A 9377-nucleotide genomic window follows, 5' to 3' on the forward strand; every position below is an offset into this window, starting at 1 on the left:
TTTTAATTAATAAATAAGAAAATCCGAGAAAAAATTAAAAATAATTAGAAAAAATGTGAATAATTAAAATAATAAATGGTGAATTTAAAAAAATTATGGTGAATTAAAAAGAAATGTGCATAAAACATAATTACAATAAGAAAAAAAAAACGTCATGTGTAAATTAATTATAAAAAAAAAAATACAATAAAATAAAATAAAAAGAGAAAATTTAAAATAATTTCCTAAAAAAAAATTTAAACTAATTGTTACTCTCTCTCTTTCTCTTTTTCGCTTTTCTTCTCTATATATGTCCTCGTTAGGCATTTAGAAGGTGTGGTGGATTTTTTATAAGTAGGTACTTAAAATAAATAAATTCTTTTATTTTCTACAAAATAAACTTTTGTATACTTTCTAAAATGTAGAAAATTAAATATTGTGCGTTTGTAATTAAAAAATTTTTATATTAAAATTTTTTGCTACAATTTTTTTTTTTTTTTGCAAGTTTTCTTAATTAAATTTAAGTGTACTATAATCTTAATTAACTGAAAATACCAAAAAATAATTCAAATATAAATTCAAGTATTAGAAAAAGACAAAAACAGAAAAAAAAAGGTAAGTTGAAAAATTTTTTAATTAAATGTTATTCTTATTAATTAAAAATGCTCGTTTAAAAATAAATACATGTTCGGAGTTTCGAATTTCCCGAAATCACGAACTAAAATTTTATAAGATTTTTCTAAGCGACCATATTTGCCGGCTATTTTTAAAGCCGTTCTGAAAATTTAAATCTCATATTGAAAAATATGAATAGTTAGGACAAAAATTAAAAGATCTTCTATGTTAAGGGGTATTTCAAGGGATATTTTGCTACCAAGAAATTTTAATGTTTTTTAATTAATTAATATTATTTTTGGTTTTAGAATTCCCTTTTTATTAAGTTCTTTCCCTTTTTATTAAGTTTAAGTTTATTAAGTTCGTTCTCACTTAGTTCTAATAAACTTTATTTTAAATCTTAAGCTCATTTAAAGTATGCAGTTTTTTTTTTCTCACTTCATGCAATGAGAATTTCATGCATGCGACGTTCATGCAATCGGGGGAAAAAAGTAGATAATTGGCTCTAAAATTTTTTTTAACGAAAATAATTAAATAATTGAATTTGACTGAAAATTTTTTAATATTAATTTTTAATGACTCATAAATGTACATAAGCACTCATATTTAAGCTCAATTTGGATTTCAAAACCGTATTTTCTTATTCGGTTATGGTACTTTGAGGTTTACTTTAATTTTTATTCATTATTATTGCATTGATAATCTATACTTATAGATAACCTGTTTTTTTTTTTAAATTTAGTTTTAAAACCTGATTTTCGATAATTTTGAAAAAAAAATATTTTAAAAAAACAAGGAGAAATTATTTAGGCCTTACATAAATTTGTTCGGGAAGAATAAATGAAATTTTTAAATTTTATTAAAACTATAGATGATCTTAAACTTTCATCAATGACTGTATATATATATACATATTATGCAATCAAATATTATACAACATTAATGAAGCAGATGTGATTTTTTCCTTAAAAAATTAATTTTTTTTTGTATGTACCCAAATATATGAACTTCTATTGCCTAACAGTATCTATTATCTTTCCTCTATATTAAAACTCCAAAAATTTTATTTTATCATTATTTTAAGGTAAACTGAAATTGAATATTTTTCCCTAATTAAAAAACCGGTCTAAACGAATTTCACATGGTCCTTAAATTTAGCCATAACAGAGAACACAAGTTCTATTCTATTTGAACTTCTTACTCATATATTTTGTTTTCAGCTATCTCATTCTAACTTACTACATTCATTAATTATAGGTTAATCCTTGAAATCGATGCCGCTTTCATATTTTTTCACCATTTTTATTTTTATTTACATAATCTAGAAGAATATGGAAAAAATAAATAGAAAAATTTTAATAAAATTCTAGGAAATAAACGTGTTTAACAACTGTTCTACATTTTTGTTTTACTCGTCAACTATTGGCATAAATAATAAAAACAAGAAAAATGAAATTCTTTAATCCAACCCCTCTGTTATATGGCCATCGTTTTCCTATACTTTATGATCCTTCCAATTATCATTAAATTTAAACGTGATTTTAAATCACAACCTTTACATATATAATTAAACAAACATAATATATAACAGTTTCATAGAACAAGTTAAACTAGATTTTTGCTTTTTTTATCTATATGTAAATAAATAATTCTATTTGAATATAATTTGATATTTAAATATGACAATAAGGAGTGTACTTTTTTACAGTTCAACCATTAAAAAGTTGACCTCATTTAAGAGGCAAAAAAAAAATTATAATTATAATTTATTTAATTATATGTGACTAATACCCGTAATGTTTGTTTGTATATATTTTTAGATTAAATTATTAAATATATTAACACCTCAGGACAGGACGGGTTTTAGGGCATATGGAGTTAGGACAATTGTATATAATTAAATTTTGAGAGCAGTCCTCTATACGATATATACGATACTTTTCCTCATGATATGTGATATTTTTTTTAATTGCAATTTTTTTCTGTTATAAAAAATATAAACCTATTTAGATGATTGGTGGCCCAATAAAAAATAACGAGAATCACTAGAAAATATTATAATGATAAACTGTTGTTTTATAGGCAAGTAATAAAAAATCTCTCTTTTTTTGAAAACCCGAATTAATTCGAAAAGAATAATGTTTCAAGAAAATCAAGTTTAAAATTTATACTTAATTTTTGAGAAAAATTGTATCTTTCTATAATTTTATACCTGATTTCGGAATAAAAGGTGGTTTACTGAGCAAAATTTTGCTTCAATATACACAAATAAAATTATGAATCATCCAGACATTTGAATTTATTATTAAAAGAGTCCCAAACTCGGTTTGTAGGTTGTAGATTTTTTTTAAGGGAACCGAGTTGGATAGGAGGATCGCAGCCATTCGCAACTTATTGTAGCCTCCCCACCGTTCCATCTATAATATCCCCGTTCAAAGTATAAAGCTAGAGATATTTCCAAGGGAATTGCACAGTAGTTTATTAGCGGTTTAGAAAAAAAAATTTTAAATCCAGATTCAAAATTTTCAAACAATTTTCGCTTACAATTTCAAAAATAAATATGTATACTTGAAACTTAGTATGATTTTAATTTCCTATTGTAATTCCGTGATGTAAAACTTTTATATTTAAATATTTTTAAAAAAAATTTGATTAAAAGTATATATGAAATAGAAATTTGAATTGCGTTCAAGAGAGTAATTGTATTAAGAGCTGGGTTAGTAGTAATTGTTCGAAGAGGAATGTATTACTTGCGGACGAATACATAGTACGCCCTAGTACCGGGCCTGGATATAGATTACGAAATATTTATAGTACAATATTTTATTGGGTTCTAATACAGGAATTAAATATTAAAAATTTCAGAAATAAATATTTACGCGGCTTGCCTATAACACTGGGTATTGTTGCATCATTCGTATATTTTTACTCATTCAAAAATTATTCTCAATTATTATTATTTATTTCAATTCGGGAATACATTCGAATTAAAGAAAATATTTGTTTTATATTAATATATAATAAATATATTTATTAGAAAATTTTATGATATTAAAAAAGTTTATTATAATTTTACTAACATATTTCTCAATTATATATTTTCAGATTTAAAACATTTTCCATCATCTAAAATTATTTAGATTTAAAAATCAGTGTTTAAGTAAATTCTTCATACTTATATACATAAATATAAATTAAATCCAAAAATATAAAATTGTAAATATTTACTTAAATATATTTAACAAAATAATTTTTATTTTTACTTTAAAAATTATTATAAAATGCTTCAAAAATATTTTAAAAAAATAAAAGTTAGATTTAAAAATTTAATTATAAATAGAAAAATTCTATAAAAAAAAATTCTATTTAATTTTGCCATATACATAATATACTTACATACATATATATATAATTTACTTATATATTATATAATTAAATTGTTGTAAGAAAATTTTAAAAACAAAATTTCTTTTCTTGCTATTATTCAAAAAAGAAAAAAATTTGTTATTTTTTAAGAAAAACACTAAAAAAAAAAAAAAATATAAAACTGAAATTCGTGTATTTTTAAACTTTTATACTGTATAACAATTTTTGGTTTTTCAAAACAAAAAAAAAATTTTTTTTTTTTTTGCTTAAAATTTCGACTTAAAACTTTTCAAAATATACAAAAAAAAAAAAAATAATTAAACTGTTATACGAGAATATTTTGTGTGTGTATTTCAGAGAGAATAATTAATTAATTTATATTAAAATCATAATTAACATCAATACTAATTAAAAAAAAGAGAAAGAACAGAATAAAAGAGCGTATATTGTTTCGGTATAATAAAATAAAATAAAAGTTTAAAATCTAAAAGAGATTATTGACGGGGCCAGGCTCATTTATTAAGGTAAGTCATTATTAATTTTTTTATTTTTTTATTATATTGATAAATTTAATTATATCAAATTCATTCTTGTCTTGTTCAATTTTGATTTTCATTAAAATTTACATTGTTCCGAGATCCCATTTCAATAATACAATAATTTAAGTGACTCCTATTTTCTTCCTACTATTCTTACTAAGTCCCTTATTAAAGGTTGCTAACAGACAAATTCTTTTAGAATTTTTGACAATAATTGTATAACAGTATTTTAAATATTTTATTTTGGGAATTCTTTTTATCAAACTATACATTAAAAATGTCACATTTGCTCACATCAAAATCATATTAGAAAAAATTAACAAAATTCAACAGCTGACAATCATATACACAAACTTAATAAAAAAATATTATTTTTCTATATTAATTAAAATAATTTTAAAAAATTCACATTATGTACTTAAATTTACACATCCCAATTGGACATACATGTGTACATAATTTATCAAAATACGAGTACAAGAGACGAGTAAAAAAAAAAATTACTCGTAAATTCCCTCCAATTTTAAATTAACTACATACTTAAATATTTGATCGAAAAAGAAAGCTAATTAAAACAATAATAAAAAAAAAAAAAGAATTTTATTAATAAGCGCATAAATTCCCCAATAAATTATAATAATAACAACAATAACAACAACAATATAACTAATAATAACTTAAGCAATAATAAAAAAAAAAAATAAAGACAACGAAAAAAACGAAAAAAAAAACAAACCAGCTTAAATTCCTGAACAAAAGTAAAACAATGGCCCCGAATGCACTTTCATCATATTCATCATGATCATCATCATCATCATCATCATTATCTATTATAATCATACATATACATATATTAATTATCATCACTATTATCAACAATATTATCATTTAACAAAATATCTATGAGATCTAATGTAAAAATCTTAAATTATTGCATACTTTAAAAAAAAAAAATCAACTTACTATATGAGTATATAATTTTATTTTATTATAAACATATACATACATATGTACATATTTACAGCAATTTTTATATTACATACATGTATACATACGTCGTGTATAGGAAGAATCTATTTTTAAAAAAAATACTCATGCAAAAAAATTTATTTCTACTATATTATACAAAAAAAATATTATAAGAGAGTTTAAGAATGGGGAAAAGAAAAATTATTGCCAATTCGTCATAGATTTGACTATAAAAAAAAAAAATTGTAAAAATTAAATCACTTTCCAAAGAAAAATAATAAAAAAAATAGGGAAAAAAAAACCCCAAGAAAGTTGCATAATTGTTGCTGTTCTCTTGTTCTGCTGCTAGTATAGTTATTGTTCGTTTTTCTTATTCGAATTCTGCAGTAATAAAATTAACTGAAGAAATCTTAAAAGTAAAGAGAATTTTTTTTTTTTCGAAAAACAACTTAAAACTAACAAAACAAACACTGCGAATAAAAAATAAAAACAAAAGAGAGAAAACAAAAATTTTTTTCTTCTAAATTTCTACTCCCAGTTTTGTTTGTTTTTCTCTGTTTTTTTTTTTTTTGCTATTTGATTTTAGTTGTTAAAAATAGAAAAATAAACTAGTGACGTCATTATAATGTTTTTATTTCCTTGTTGCATATATATAGGTGCAATATTTTACATTCTATGTCTATGCATATTATTTGATTTTTTTTTTTCTTTTCTTCTTATTTTCTTTTTTAGATTTGCTATTAAAATTTTGAATGTACTTGCAATGCAACTAATGCAAATTAATTTTTTTAGTTTTTTTTTTTTTTGTTTTTAAATAAACAGACGAAATTTTCCGTACTGTATAGTAAATTTTTATTAAATTTAATGTGCAAATGAGAGGCGGAGAGTAATAGAGCAAGTAGTAAATAATTCAAATTCATATATTTATCTCTTTTAAATTCACTTTTTCTCTTATAAATTGTTTTTTTCAAATATTATCAAGAGTTGTTTCGTTTTATTGAAATAAAATTTCGTTGTCTTTTTGGAGCGACAGTCAATTTTGTTTTTCTTTTTTTTTTTTTGTCCATTGATTAAAGGAAGGTATTGCTCAAATTTTGACATGTGTCCGAGATTTTAAATCGTATTTATTGTTGTCTCTTTCATCTGTCAAATATAGGAATTGTTATGAAATTATAAGGAAAGAGGCTGAAAGAAATTGCTAATTGTTAATACTTGCCGAATGTTTTCTGTTCCCTATATTTGTTCAATAGGAAACGTAGGTGTAATTTATTTGGCCTTTGTTTTCGAATACCATAATTCCCGAAGACTAAAATTTTTGACTTTTTTTTTCAGTTCTACCAAAATGTTCGTATGAGTCAGAATTAAATTATTTATTGAATGACAAACATAACTTTATTAGCAATAAAATGAAATCAATTAAATCATTGGTCCTATAAATGTGACATCAAAAGTTCTAACTGTGTCGGTTTCGTACCTGGACCGTGCACATTAATTACTCTTATTAATTGCCACAATTGCATAATCTCACTTATTAATTAAATTGGCAAAATGTAAAATAATTAATCCGGTCGATAATAGGATGACCACATTTTTATGCAAACTAAGTTTAATAAACACAAAAAAAAAACAACAAAGTGCATACACAAATAAAGTAGTAAAATGAAAAAAAAATTCACATTTTGCTTTTTTGTTTTTTTCATTTTTGTTTTTTATATATTTTGATTGCATACATATTATTTGTATCTATACTATTGAGAGTGCAATGCCCATCCGTGATCGTGAACGAATACAATATAATAAAAAAAAAAAAAAACAAAAATAAAATAGCAGAAATAGGAAAAAAAAAATCAACAGCGGCAGCACCAGAAATCAGCAAAATAATAGAGGTAAAACAGAAATAATCTCAATTTCAATCTTCTCCAGACGAAATTTTTTTTGTTGTTTTTTTTTTTTTGTTTTGGCTTTCTTTATATAACTTTCGAATATTATGCACATATATTTATAAATATATATTTTTATAGGCGTTTTTATAACTACATATTTAATATATTTGCAATTTATATAGCGTATACAGTGTACATATTTGTATTTTTATGAACTATGTAAGTTAATATACACATAAAATAAAATAAATTGTTATACGTGTATATAGACCCGGTTCTATTTTGTTCAGCGCCCTACACGGTTTTCAAAAAATGCGCCCTCCTTCAACGTTTTCAAAGTAATGAACAATATGCAATCAATTTTGAATATTGCAAAAGTTAAAATGATTAACTTTCTTATAAATTTATCATGCTGAATGCAAGAAATGAAGCCTGCAATTAAACTTCCAGTTGTTTGTTTTGTAATATTTGCATATGCATAGGTATATGTTACTAAATTAATTTCGCTGTAAACATAAACAAAAAAATAAAAAAAATATTATTTTTTTTAATTTCAATGACGCCCCGGTTTTCCAGCGCCCATTGCAAATGCTTACTTTGAATTTATGATAGATCCGGCACTGCGTGTATATATTGTGTATGCAAGTGCATATCGCAATGACATTTTGCAAAGAGGAAGAAAATAATACAATTGCGCAAGAAAATTCTGAAAAAAAAAGCATTTTTATAAAAATGCAACTGACTTAGGAGGTTAAATTGCATTTATTTACATTGAATTTATAAAAAATATAAAAACGCCAATAACATTTAAGAGAATTAAAAGAAAACAGGAACAAAAAAAAAAAGCAGAGTCGATTCGATTTTTAAATAAAATTGAAATGAAATGAAGAAAAAAATGTTGTTGTAGTGAGTGAACAGAAACTATAATAGAAGAATTGGGCAAGAGGGGAAGGAGAAGGAATGAAGAGAAGAAAAATAAAGTGCAACACGACTGGATTTAATGAGCAACTATCTGACAACTTTTTTGTTTGCTATTTTTATTATTATTTTATTTTCTCTTTTAATATTTCTTGATTTTTTTTTGCAACTTTTCTTCTGTTTTTGTTTTGAAAAAATTCGCATTTCCTTGTTTTCCATATGCTGCCATTCAAACAAAATTTAAAAAAAAAATACTTGTATGAAAGAAATGTCTTGATTTTTTTTTGAAGATTCTGATGAAATTTATATAAAAAAAAAAAATTTGATGAAAACTATTTAAAGATTCAATTTTATAGTAGTCACTTGGATGAAATTATAAATTTGTTTTTTCTTATATGAAAGTGGAGGAGATAGATTTCCTTGATGTTTTCATAGATAGTCGCCTACATTGGCTCTAAAATAAATTGCATTATCGATTACTTTAAATTAGACATGTCAATCAACTATTCCAAATAACCTTTTGAAACCAATAAATGTCCTTCGAAGAATCGTAAGGATTGCGCCAAAGGTATTCCAAATAGATTCTCTATATAGTCGTAAAAGAAACGTCTTCTTTTTCATCACAGACAAACAAGCACAGTTAACATATTCCATGTCCTCCTTCATCAAAATATTCTGATATTTTCGACAAATATCTGTAGTCCTAACTCATAGTCAAAACTCATTAACCCCGAAATTAAAGAACAAAATATTTGCTCCTCCATTCAAGTTAGAAATTATAAATAAATTATAATTATTTTATTTTTAATTGCTATTTTCGGATCTACTTAAATTTGATTATAAGGAAATTCAAATTATAAAAAGCACGAAAGTTTTATCAAAATTCTGTATTTTGTTTTTTCGCATTTGTTTTCCTCGACCCATAAGATATTTTGTGATTCCTAACCCTCCTATATTAGGACAATTCTTAATTGTAGTATAACAGTCACCTCAAGCCGTGAGATCTTCATCGGGGTGACAAAGTACTTTCGGAGCATCTCAGCCATAACCGAGCCACTGTCTCGTACTCACAAAATAAGTGCTCCAACGTTTCGTTCTCCTCCAGGCA

Source organism: Condylostylus longicornis, unplaced genomic scaffold (assembly GCF_029603195.1).
Source record: "Condylostylus longicornis isolate FDR11 unplaced genomic scaffold, ASM2960319v2 ptg000006l, whole genome shotgun sequence".
Lineage (NCBI taxonomy): Eukaryota > Metazoa > Arthropoda > Insecta > Diptera > Dolichopodidae > Condylostylus > Condylostylus longicornis.